Source organism: Suncus etruscus, chromosome X, assembly GCF_024139225.1.
Source record: "Suncus etruscus isolate mSunEtr1 chromosome X, mSunEtr1.pri.cur, whole genome shotgun sequence".
In the NCBI taxonomy this organism is placed as follows: domain Eukaryota; kingdom Metazoa; phylum Chordata; class Mammalia; order Eulipotyphla; family Soricidae; genus Suncus; species Suncus etruscus.
Window position 1 is genome coordinate 67,598,758 of NC_064868.1, and position 13,556 is coordinate 67,612,313.

The 13,556-nt window shown below is 34.1% G+C and overlaps 1 protein-coding gene across 1 annotated transcript in view; it reads left to right on the plus strand.

Moving 5' to 3' along the window:
* Positions 1–13,556, plus strand: part of PCDH11X (protocadherin 11 X-linked) — a 1,221,358-nt gene that overhangs the window by 531,156 nt on the left and 676,646 nt on the right. The window lies entirely within an intron of this gene.

Consider the following 13,556-nt stretch of genomic DNA (forward strand, 5'->3'; position numbering starts at 1 on the left):
CTACTATCCCTCCAGCCCCCAAATATTTTACTTTTGGAGTTGTTGCTGAAGACACAACTTGGGCCAGCCATGTTCAAGGGAAGTTTTTTTGGCCACAGTACTACACTCTGGATCTATGCTCTTGATAAAACATGACTGAAGTTGAGAAAATATGTAGTATGGAATACTAGAAATAACTGAGCTATTCTCAAGTCATTTCTGTGTTCCTCAGATTATCCACTTGTCTTTTAACTTGTATTTAAAAAGAACACTGTTATAAGTCAATTTCACAGTAATTGTCCAATGGTGTGGAATGATGAATGCAAAATTAATTAGCAAATATATGAACCATTTCCTGTAACATTTAAACTCTAAGAGTTTTGTTAATTTATATGGAAAGGTCTGGTGGAACAAGGAGTTGAGAGATGGAAAATATTAATCTTGTCTTTACACCCATGGGAAAATGCTAGGGAGACAGAACAGATAAGCATCTTTTGATTGAGAAATGGAGGGTTGAGTAAAGGAGAAACTAAATGTTCTAACAGCAAAAAAAAAAAAAAAACAATAAAAATCTACAATATACCATTTATAATAATAAGTATAAGTGTTAAAGCCAGAACAATAGCATATTTAGTAAGACATTTGTCTTGCTGACAAGGGGCTGACCTGGATTCAATCCTTAGCATCCCATACGGTATCCGAATACTGCCAGGAGTTATTTCCGAGTGAAAATTCAGGATTAAACCCTGAGTGTCAGAAGTTGTGGTCCCAAAACACAAACACATAAAAATACAAAACAAAACCAACAAGAAAATAAATACAATTGACTAATGTGATTTATAATGCTACCATACAGAATACTTCTTTTCTAGTATCTTGCCACCACAACAAAATAAATAACAGAACTATATGACAAAATTTCACTATTAATTATTAATATCTGGCAATGAAATGTCAGTGTGTAACGTCACATCTCTGTGTAGCCTGATGAACTTATACATCCTAGGAGTCCATGATTTATATATGTATATATATTCAAAATATGTTAGGGCTTATTGCATTAATATGTACTTTAAAACAATTTATAAGATATATTCGATTTTTAGCCCTATTTGAGGGCCACTCTGATTATTAGCATGAAATATTGACTTTTAACAAATGATTTTTGGAAACAAAACGCAATAAAAGAGAGGAATAATTCTGAGGAAAAGAGAGGGCCTGCATATATAACTTGATTGCACAACTTAAGAAATTGTAAAATGACCATTAACATCAGCTAAAATCAGGCAGGCAGAGGGAAATAATAAAATTGAGGGCAGAATTTAAATAACTGAGCACCCCAAAAACAGTCCAATAGATCAATGAAAGCAAGATTTTTCTCTTAGAAAAAAATAAATAGAATCAATAAGCTATTAGAAAACCTGCAAATAGAACAATGATAAACTGAATCAAAAACAAATGGAGGGTCTAATTATGATGCTACAGAAATTCAAAGTTTACTTCTAACTTATCATTTAAATTTATAATAATCAGAGGTTACTTTGAGAAAATTTATAAACCTAGAAGATATGCACGAATATGTGGCCTGCTATAAACTACCAACTTTGAACCAAAATAATTTGGAATCGCTGACAGACCTAACAATATAATGGAAATTGAAATAGTTATCAAAAATTTTAACCCCCACAAAAAAAGTGGGCCCAAATAGATTCACTAGTGAGTTATTGCAAACCTTTGAAGAAGACCTACTGCCAACACTTTTCAGGTTCATACAAGAAATGGCAGAAACTGAAATATTCTCAAAAATTTTATATGAAGCTAACATTACCTGGTAGCTAAAGCAAACAGAGACAGCAAAAGAAAAGGACAGTGTATCAGAGTATTATAGGACCATATCCTTGATGAACATAGATGCAAAACTTCTCAACAAAATACTAGCAAATAGAATCCGACAATTGGTCAAGAAGGTCATCCATAATGACTAAGTAGTATTCTTTCCAGAGATGCAAAGATGGTTTGATATGTGCACGTCCATCAATATAAGACTTTTTCTAAATAAAAAAAGAAATAAAAATTATATGATCAAGTCAGAGAAAGCATTTGACAAACTCCAACAATCATTCATGATAAAAACCACCAACAAGCCACAGCTTCTCAACACAACCTGTACACAACCTGCTCCCTTTTCTGAGCTTTAGGCTCAGAATATCACCCATCCTGACATCTATCTTCACTCTCATCCCAGATGCATCATCCTACTGAGAGATATAAACTTCTGAAATTGAATATCTTTGCTCCAGCTTCCCAATGCAGCATAAACTACTCGCCTTTCTCAGCCCTATGCCCAGAGAGTCATCTATTATGAAGTGTTAATGTTTCCTCATCCCAAAACTGTGCAAATGTACTAATATCCATGCAGATACATACTAATTTATGTCCTCTATTTTTAGGGAGATGGATCCTACCATTTTTTTCTCTCAGAAAGTATACAGCCTCAAAACTCAGTTGACCAAATTGAGAAATTAGTTGGAAGTTCATTTTTAAGCATATTCACATACCCTGCATGATTATAAAAGTGACCTGAAAAGTAGATTTATTCATAGCCACTGTTTGTTTAATCTACACAATAAGTCACTTTCTTAAGTAAATGGGCATATAAAACTCTAGCATTTCTATCTACAAAATGCAAAGAACAATGGGGAAATATGAAGGTCAACTAGTTGTGAAAAAGGAGAGGAAACGAAAAATCTCCAAACTCATCAAAATGCCTAAGCCTATTCTATTAGGACGTAAAATGAACACTTAATTCTTGAGCAACAGAAATCAAGGAATCGCTTGCCAGTGAAATTAAGCAAGCAATAGATGAGCAATTCAATCAATTCAGTGACGAACTATTTCAGAAGATGAGATATGTCATAAAAATGGAATTAAAATAACTAAAGAATATACTAGCAAGCCATAGTAGCAGAATCACACAGGGGCAGAACCATATAGACCAACTTAAAGACAAATTACAAGCTAGAATTGATTTAAAAAATCAAAAAGAAATGAATGACAAAAGAATAGAAGAAAATGTTAGGAAATGACTGAACACAGACAAGAAAATAACTTTCAAACTATAGGAATAACCAAATGTGGAGGAAGAAAGGAAAGGGGAAGAAAAATTAGTGGGAGAGATAATGGCAGACAACTTACCCATTTTCTGAAAATAATCAGTTGCAAAATGAGTATCAAACAAAACAGACCAAATTGAATACTTCCAATACATATAGTAATAAAAATGGCAAAATACAAAGAGAGAGATGGACTTCTTAAAGCAAAAAGAAAGAATTAAAACCTTAAATACAAAGGAATGATCATAAGAATCACAAAAGATTTTCATATGAAATGATCTGGGAAAGAGTGGAATAACATATTCAAATTACCAAATAAAAGAAGTTTTTTTACCTACAGTTTTAAACACAAAAACCTCTCGTATATATGGGATGGAGTAATGAAAATATTTTCAGAAAAATACTTTTAACATTTTTAATAACTAAACAGACTCTAAATTAACTGAAAGGTACTATAGACCAACTGTAACAGCAGTAACCGTACACAATATAATAGCATGATAACTCTTTCTTTAATAGTTTCCTTAAATGACAGTGGGCTAAATTTTTCCCATAAAAAGGCACAGAGTATCGGATTGAATCGGAAACAAGACCCAAATATTTTCTGCTTCTATGAAATACACTTAAAATTTCAGGATAGTTACAGAAGAGTCTCACTCATCTATGGGTTATATAAAAACGACATTGAAATAATTCTCAGAGATGAGGGCCAGAAGGACAGAGGGAGAGAGATAGACACAGAATAGTCTCACTCATCTATGGGGTTTAAGAAAAATAAAAGACATTTTTTGCAACAATCCTCAGAGACAAGGAGAGGAGGGCTGGAAGGTTTAGCTCACAACATGAAGCTCACCAAAAAGAGTGGTGAGTGAAGTTAGAGAAATACCTACACTGAGAACTATCATAACAATGTCACTGAGTGAGGGAAGAAGAAAGTCTGTCTCCAATACAAGCGGGGGGTGGGGGAGGATGGAGATGGGGGCATTGATGATGGGAAGGTTGCACTGGTGAAGGGGGGTGTTCTTTTTATGCCTAAAACTCAACTACAATCCTGTTTGTAATCACAGTGTTTAAATAAAGATATTATATAAAAATAAAACAAATCAATAGTGGCAAAAGCATATTAAAAATCAAAAATTAACAAATAAGAAAAATTTCAGGATAAACACAGGTTCAGAGTAAAAGGATAAAGAACAATTATACAAGCCTCTAATAGACACAAAAATATCTAGAACATCCCTATTTTCATCAGATCAAATTGCATTCTGTCTCAATACAGTAATTAGAGAAATGTGATAGTAGTAGATCTCAACACACCACTCTCACCACTAGATAGATCCATTAGGCAGAACATCAGTATGACCACTCCAGCTTTTTCAAAGGAAATAGTGCCCAGGATACAAGAGCCACCCACTGAGTGGGAGAAACTATTCACCCAATACTCACCAGATAAGGGGCTAATCTCCAAAATATACAAGGCACTGACAGAACTTTACAAGAAAATAACATCTAATCCCATCAAAACCGGGCAGAAGAAATGAACAGACATTTTGACAAAGAAGAAATACAAATGGCCAAAAGACACATGAAAAAGTGCTCCACATCACTAATCATCAGGGAGATGCAAATCAAAACAATGATGAGCTACCACCTCACACTACAGAGAATGGCACACATCACAAAGAATGAGAATAAACAGTGTTGGCGGGGATGTGGAGAGAAAGGAACTCTTATCCACTGCTGGTGGGAATGCCGTCTAGTTCAACCTTTATGAAAAGCGATATGGAGATTCCTCCAAAACCTGGAAATCGAGCTCCCATACGATCCAGCTATACCACTCCTAGGAATATACCCTAGGAACACAAAAATACAATACAAAAACCCCTTCCTTAACACCTATATTCATTGCAGCACTATTTACCATAGCAAGGCTCTGGAAACAACCAAGATGCCCTTCAACAGATGAATGGCTAAAGAAACTGTGGTAATATACACAATGGAATATTATGCAGCTGTCAGGAGAGATGAAGTCATGAAATTTTCCTATACATGGATGTACATGGAATCTATTATGCTGAGTGAAATAAGTTAGAGAGAGAAAAACACAGAATGGTCTCACTCATCTATGGGTTTTAAGAAAAATGAAAGACATTCTTGCAATAATAATTTTCAGACACAAAAGAGAAAAGAGCTGGAAGTTCCAGATCACCTCAGGAAGCTCATCACAAAGAGTGATGAGTTTAGTTAGAGAAATAACTACATTTTGAACTGTCCTAATAATGAGAATGTATGAGGGAAATGGAGAGTCTGTTTAGAGTAATGGCTGGGGTCGGGTGGGGAGGAGGGAGACTTGGAACATTGGTGATGGGAATGTTGCACTGGTGATGGGTGGTGTTCTTTACATGACTGAAACCCAAACACAATCATGTATGTAATCAAGGTGTTTAAATAAAAAAATGGAAAAAAAAGAACATCAGTATGAACGTAAGAGCTCTAAAAAGCTAGAAGAGCTGGAACTAATGGATTTATAAAGTGTACTACATCCTCAAAAAATGAATATTCATTTTTTCTAATGCATATGGCATATTTTCTGATAGCTCACAAATTAGGATGTAAGTCAAATTAGAAAAGTAAGAAACATAAGAGTAGTAGGAAGCATTTTATTAAACCATAATGACAAAGATAAATACTGATTAAAAAAATGTGGAAAACGATAATGCCTGGAGAATTAAGACCATGCTATTTAATAAAAATTGGATCAAAGAGAAAATAAAATAAAAATTAAAATATTCTTTGAGACTAATTATAATGAATAAACAATTCACCAAAATCTATGGGCACAGAAAAAAAATCAACCATTAGTAGAAAACTCATAGCTTACATTTCTACATAACAAATTAAGAAAATAATAAACAAAATAATCTAAAGACACAACTTAAATATCTGGAAAAACAACAACAAAGGAATTTATATACAAGTAGAATAAGAGTAATAATAAAAATCTAGAATATAAGTCAATACTATTGAAACCAAGAAAATAATATATTGAATCAAGGAAACTAGAAGCTCTTTTACTGAAAGAATAATGAGCGAGAGAACACTGTAAAAACTCACAAGGAAAAAAGAAAAAGTGCATAAAATCAGAAAGAAATATACCAAATTATTAAAAGAAAACATAAAAATCATATGGTCATATCAACTGAAGCACAAAAGTTATTCAATAGATCCAAAAATACATTCACACACAAAAATAGGAATAACAAGATAGTAATAGTCATCTATGACAAATTTACAGCCAGTATCATTTTTAATCATAAAAATGTACCAAAAATGTCTGGAAACAATAAAACAGTATAAAAATGTGATTGACTCGTAATACAACATGAAAAAGTATCTGTCAAAAGGCTGACCTCTATCTCTCCACTCCCATTGAACATAGCACTGGAAGTTCTTGCCCTAGTGATTAGGCAAGAAAAAGATATCAAGGGCATCCAGATAGGAAAGGAAGAAGTCAAGCTCTCATTGTTTGTAGATGACATGATTGTATATATAGAAAACCCAAAATACTCTACCAAGAAGCTTCTAGAAAGAATAAATTCATAAAAATAGAAGGCTACAAAATTAACAAACAAAAATCAATGGCCTTCTCATACACAAATAATGATAGAGAAGAAACGGACGTTAAAAACACAATCCCATTCACTCTTGAAATTCATTTGGAACAATAACCACCCACAAATAATTAAAGAATTCATAGGAATGGGAATGTGGGAGGCATTACTTTCCCCAATTTTACATTGTATTACAAAGCAATAGTTATCAAAGCAGCATGGTATTGGAATAAGACAGACCCTCTGGTCAGTAGAATATCCTTGAATATTTAGAGAATGTTCTCCAGACATACAATGAATTAATTTTTAATTAAGAGGCAATAATTGAAAAATGGAGCAAAAAAAGGCTCTTCAACAAGTGGTATTGGCTCAACCAGTTAGCCACTTGTAAAAAAGCAAAATCAGACCGCCATTTAACATTCTACACAAAGGTCAAATCCAATGGATTAAAGATCTTGATATCAGGCCTGAAACCATAAGGTATATAGAACAACACATAGGTAAAGCAATCAATAAAACTAAAACTAAAGGCATCTTCAGGGAGAAAACAGCACTCTCCAAAGAAGTAGAAGCAGAGCTTCTGCTGCTCAAAGAAAATAATGCCTAGAATACGAAAGCCATCCACAGAATGAAACTATTCACCCAATACCCATCAGAGAAGGGGCTAATATTCAAAATATAAAAAATAATGACAGAACTTAACAAGAAAAAGCATCTAACCCCATCAAAAATGGGGATAAAAATGAACAAACACTTTCTCAAAGAAGAAATACAAATGGCCAAAAGACACATGAAGAAAATGTTCCATATTACTAATCATCAGGGAGATGGAAATCAAAACAACAATGAGGTACCATCTCAAGCCACAGAGACTGGCACACATCACAAAGAACAAGAACAATCAGTGCTGGAAGTATGTGGAGAGAAATGAACTCGTATTCACTGCTGGCGGGAATGTCATATAGTCCAGCCTTTATGGAAAACAATATAGAAATTCATCAAAAGACTGGAAATTGAGCTCCCATATTATCCAGCTATACCACTCCTATAAATATACCCTAGGAACACAAAGTACAATTTAAAAAGCCCTTCCTCACACCTATATTCATTGCAGCACTATTTACAATAGCCAGACTCTGAAAGAACCAAAATGCCCTTCAACAGTTGACTGTCTAAAGAAACCATGTAACATACACAATGCAATATTATGCTGCCGTCAGGAGAAATTAATTCGTAAAATTTTTCTATACATAGATGTACATGGAGTCTCTTACACTGAGTGAAAAAAGTCAGATGGAGAGATATATTACACAGAATAATCTCACTCATTTATGAGTTTTAAGAAGAATTAACACATTATGTTCATAAGGTCCAGAGATTTTAAAAATGAGGGCCAGAGGGACAGGCTCAGAATATGAAGTTCACCACAAAGAATTGTGAGTGCAGTTATGGAAATAACTATACTAACAACTATCATGACAATCTTAATGAGTAACAGAAGTAGAATGCCTGGCTCAAATACAGGCAGGAGTGGGGATGGATGGAGGGGGAACATTGGTGATGGCAACGTTGCACTGGTGAAGGGGGGGTTTCTGCTTATGACTGAAACCCAACTACAATCATGCTTGTAATCGTGGTGCTTATATAAAATTTCTATATAAAAATAAAACCATTGTATAAAAATCTGTCAAATTTATATATGCAAAAAATGAGCTAGAGTGAAATATTCAAATAATCTACTCCATTCAAAACAAGACCCTTAAACATTAAGTAAATAACTAAGAATCAGTTTAACAAAACATGTGAATCTATACCATAGGAACTATAAATTTCTTAAGACAGGTATATTATAATTTATAATAAAATATGAAAACATTTCTCAATATTTAAATGTAGAATAGAAAATATTATGTATCTGCTTCTAAATTTATTGGAAATTATATAACTGCTTCTATTCTCTTTTACAGTTCTTAGATAAATTTCCTCTTCATGTTAATAATGAAGAGTCATTCCAAAGTGTCAATTAATAATTCTATATTTTTGGCAAAATATGTACTATTTAGTTGTTGGTGAAGGATGTGAAAAATACCAGGAATTACATTACTTTAATCATCAATGACTAAATGTCCAAGTGGCACACAAATAAATTTAAAAAGTTAAAAACAGCACTAGGCTTTAATGCAAAAGCAGTATGTGAAGACGATTTTATAGAGTCAGTACTACATGGGCTATGTCTACATTTTTATGAGGTACAAGGAGGTTGTATCTGCATTTTTTATTAAAATATTTGGAAATGAATGAAAAACTAAGCATTATATTTTTATGATATATGATAATCTATAGATCATCTAGAGGACCCTAATGGCCCTTTACTTGTAAACCAAATTTCTATATCAGCATTATCACAAAGATGTTACCTACTGGAATTAGTTTATGTGCATGGAGTAAGGCCAACCTAGTCTTGCATTCTAACTCAGTCAATGTTTAGCTAGAAAATATCAGGAAAATTACTTAATTTGGCATAGGAGGTGATACAATCTGACTGTTCTCAAATTTACCTCCTGTATCTCTGCTCAGAAATCATTCCTGATTCTGTTTTTAGAGGGCTATATGTGGTGTCAGTCATTAAATCAGAATCAGCAGTGTGCAAGGCTTACCATCTGTACTATCTCTTCAGACATAAATCCTTTTTTGTTGTTCTTGGAGCTTACTCCTGAATCTGTACTCAAGGATGATTCCTGTAGGTCTAATGAGAATATATGGCATGCCAGGGATCAAAACTGTGCTGGTAAGGCAAATAACTACCTGCTGTACAACCACTCTGGCCCCAACTTAAAATTTTTATAACTTCACTTTTACCTTTTCAAAAAACAAGACTGACATCTATATTGTTAGATTATCGTTAGCAGTTAGTGAACGTATGGATGTAAAGCAAGCAACATTTAACAGAATATGATTTTACGTTTGCATTTGATGCCCTCTGACGGTATTTTTCCTTCCCCTCTCCATTAAATTTTCCTTTCGTCCTGTAATCCTCCTATCATTAATTCATTTATTTTGTCCTATGTTTTGTTATTTTTAACTGTGAGAAAATCTTATCCGTCTTAAAAAAATAAAATTTATTCCTGACCACAAAAAAAGCACATAAGGGCAATTTTGATATCTTAACGTGTTGATTCCTTTATCCAAGCATTTTCTCATCATCCCTGGTTCCCATCTTCCCCATTAAGCATACCTGAGCTTTGATGATTCAAACCAAGGCTCATATAAAAACAGGTTTTTCCGAGATGTGTCATCGCATGTATTCTTGAGTTTTCAAGCCACTCCCTTTCACTTCCTCTTTAATTTATGTTAAATTATATTTGGATTATTTGTGGAAGGTATACTTTTATAGTATTATTGAATTTATTTGATAATATTTGAATAGTAGGCAATACTTTAAAATAAAGGTCGACTGATTCTCTTTTTTATGTTTATTATGGCAGCAAATGTATTCAGGAAAGAATTTGTTTAGGAGCTTCTTTCCCACACATTACTGTTCATAGTATACATTACTTAAGATGAACTCAGGTTACTACTGGAGCTATGCCTACAGAAACTGCCTTGATAATATGTTTGCATAGCACATAATTAATTTCATGTAGTAACTTGTTCTTATAATTCATGTCGATTTGAAATGTGCAAAATGCAAGCAAAAATTAAGATCTATGTTATTTATTATGTAGTTAATTTTTCCAATTTTAAAAGCAGTGTGAACATCAAATTATAAAATGTTAAAAATTCAAGGCAAAACATAAAAGCAAAGATATGCAGGAATACTAGATAGCACATTAAGACAGAAAGATGAGACTGCTCTTTTTTTCTTTATTTGAGTAACTGGCAAATTGTATTTACTGCTAGCTAAGCAAAAGCAAATAGAACTTTATAAACTGTTTCTCTTTTTTTGGGGGGGTCCACATCTGAAAATGCTCAGAGGTTACTCCTGACTTTACACTCAGGAATCTTACCTGGTGGTGCTCAGGGAGCATATGGTATGGAATGCTGTGGATCAAACCAAGAAAAACTGCATGCAAAGCAAACATCTTACTGCTATACTACCTGCACCCACTTAGCTGCTTTTTATTTGTGGTTTTTATCTCTGTTTCTTTTTCTTTGGGGACAGGAATCAAATCAACACATTTAAGGCATGTATTCTAATAGCAAGTCACAAGCTGTACTGAAAATATTGCTTTTATAGTACTATCAATGTCCTTTCCTGAGACATGAGATATTTCCCTAAAGAAATTTTATAATATGTTCAGATCGTCACAATTATTGTGGCTAAAAACCTCCAGTATTACAAAATAATCCCCCGGAAATTTATTTCCAGAAAAGGAGATATGTGAAGATAAAGTAGGACAAAATGGAAGTAGCATGTATAAGTACAGATGAAGGGTATATTATCTAGGACAATGTTCTCAACTTTTTATCAACCTTAACATTCCAAATTCATTTTGCTTCTGTGTCCTCCCTGTTCTTCATATTGGCACAATAGTTTCTTGACATGGCCTCCATTAGTGCATTTTTTGCCTGTTATCCTTTCAAAATGAGGATATCAAACTATGGCTCACAGGAGGTTATCAAACTATGGCACACATGTGGCCCACAGAGGACAACTATATGGCTGCCATAAGTTTTTGCTGCTGCTGCCTATCCTGTCCTGTCCTACTTAGCTGCAGACTCTTTCCGGAACCACAGTGTACGTGTGTAGAATGTGAACCCCACACTCTACAACTACTCTCCTCTCTGTATCTTGATTCTCCCCTTTCAGAACTAATATATATGCATCACTCCTCTCTGAGACATCATAATTTCAAGAAACATGCATTCAAAATAACAAATCGCCTTTCATAGCACTTAAGTCTATGAACAGAATTTTTCCAGAATAAAACATCTAATATTTCCAGCCAGATCTAGATTAACTGACACATATTTTCTTCACTTGTTATGACTAGCAGTAACAAATATGAAACCCAACATTCAACATCTCATTAGCCAAAACAAGCCCATAGTTTTCATTAAAATATTGGTTGATTTAACTTTAATTGTTCTTTATTTTAATATTTTATTTGTGTGTCTGGATCTATAGCACAATGAGTAGGGTGAGCAGGATATGTGCCTTGCAGGTAGCCAACCCAAGTTCAACCACCAGCATCCTTTATAGTCCTCCAAGCTTGCCAGGAGCAATTTCTGAGTGAAGATCCAGGAGTAACTCCTGCACATCACCAAGTGTAGCAATATCAAAACAGACAAAACAAAAAAAACTAAATTTGTTCCCATTTTTAATTTAATTCAAAATAAAATACATTGATTTTGCAAAAGAATTTGTTCATATTTTTGACTATAGTCCAGCCTTGTAATGGTTTGAGCAAAGATGAACTGGCTCTTGTTTAAAAAGCTTTAGGACCCTGCCTTATAATATCTGGGTCTCACATTGGGGCATATTGCCTCCCACAGCTGGGAAGTACTGATCAAGTGCTTATGATCATTTGAAAGTTAAGTTTTCACTTTGATAGGTACATGCCCTCATTGTGGTAATGTTAGATGGGAAATTACATGATTCAATTTATATTTTGAAGCAATTATTCTGGTCAGATATTGAAAACATACTATAGTGGAGATAAAATAGAATAGAAATAAGTTTAAAATATATAATATTAATAAGAGATTGTGAAAGATTGATTCAGAGCAGGTGGTGACTATTGGTAATTTCTGGATATATTTCAAAATGTTTGGTAGAATAATAAAAATTTTATATAACAAGCCCATTGAAGTACAATGTGAATATACCCATCATGCAGAACCACAAGACATGGTTTTACTATCAGTTATATAGAATTTTTAAGGTGAGTGCTGTTTTTTGAGGCCATATTTCACAGAATTTTAAAGCTTAGTGTTTGTTTGTTTTGGGGCCACACCATGCGGTGCTCAGGAATTATTTCTGGCTTTGCACTCAGAAATCGCTCCTGTCAGGCTTGGAGGACCTTATGAAATGCTGGGAATTGAACCTGGTAATAGGGGAAAGGAGATCAGTGGGCGAACTCTTATTGGGGCGGTCACTGTCATTACCTGAGCATAAGGGCTTTGACAGAAGGGGACCTGCACCATCATGCAGGTAATGGAGGGAGGAGACCTGAGGATGGGGCCAATTCTAGGCTATAGCCACAACCATATCTACTTAGTGCTGCACTCCAGAGAAGGGACCCAGCCCCACACAATATATGACAAAGGAGGCCTGAGACCTGAAGGCAGGACACTCTAAGCCAAGCCACCAAATGCAAAGAAATACAGGTAAAGTAAGGAAGACCATAGGATCCTGGACTATAGAGAGAAATCCTAGCAAGTTTCCAAGTCCTCCAAAATGCACGGGCCCAATAGATGAGGACCTAAAAGCGGCAATGCAAGCCATGACAATAGAAATCAAGGAATCACTAGCAAATGAGGTCAAATAATTCATAGATGAACAAATCAACCAACTAAAATAAGAAATTTTACAGAAGATCAGAGAATCCACACAAACAGAATTAAAGGAAATAAAAAACATCCTAGCAAGCCATAATAGCAGAATTGCATGGTTGGAGAAGTTCATAGAAGAACTTGAAGAAAAACTACAAACCAAAAATGACAAAGAAGCCAATAAGGAAATAAGAGGTAGAAGAAATAAGAGGTGGAAGAAAATGTTAGATATATAATGAACAAAGACAAAAGACATAATCTAAAGATTGTAGGTATACTAGAAGGGGACAAAATAGGGTAAGGGGAAGAATAAGTGGTTAGAAAATAATAGCAGAAAACCTTTCCACCCTCTGGAAAG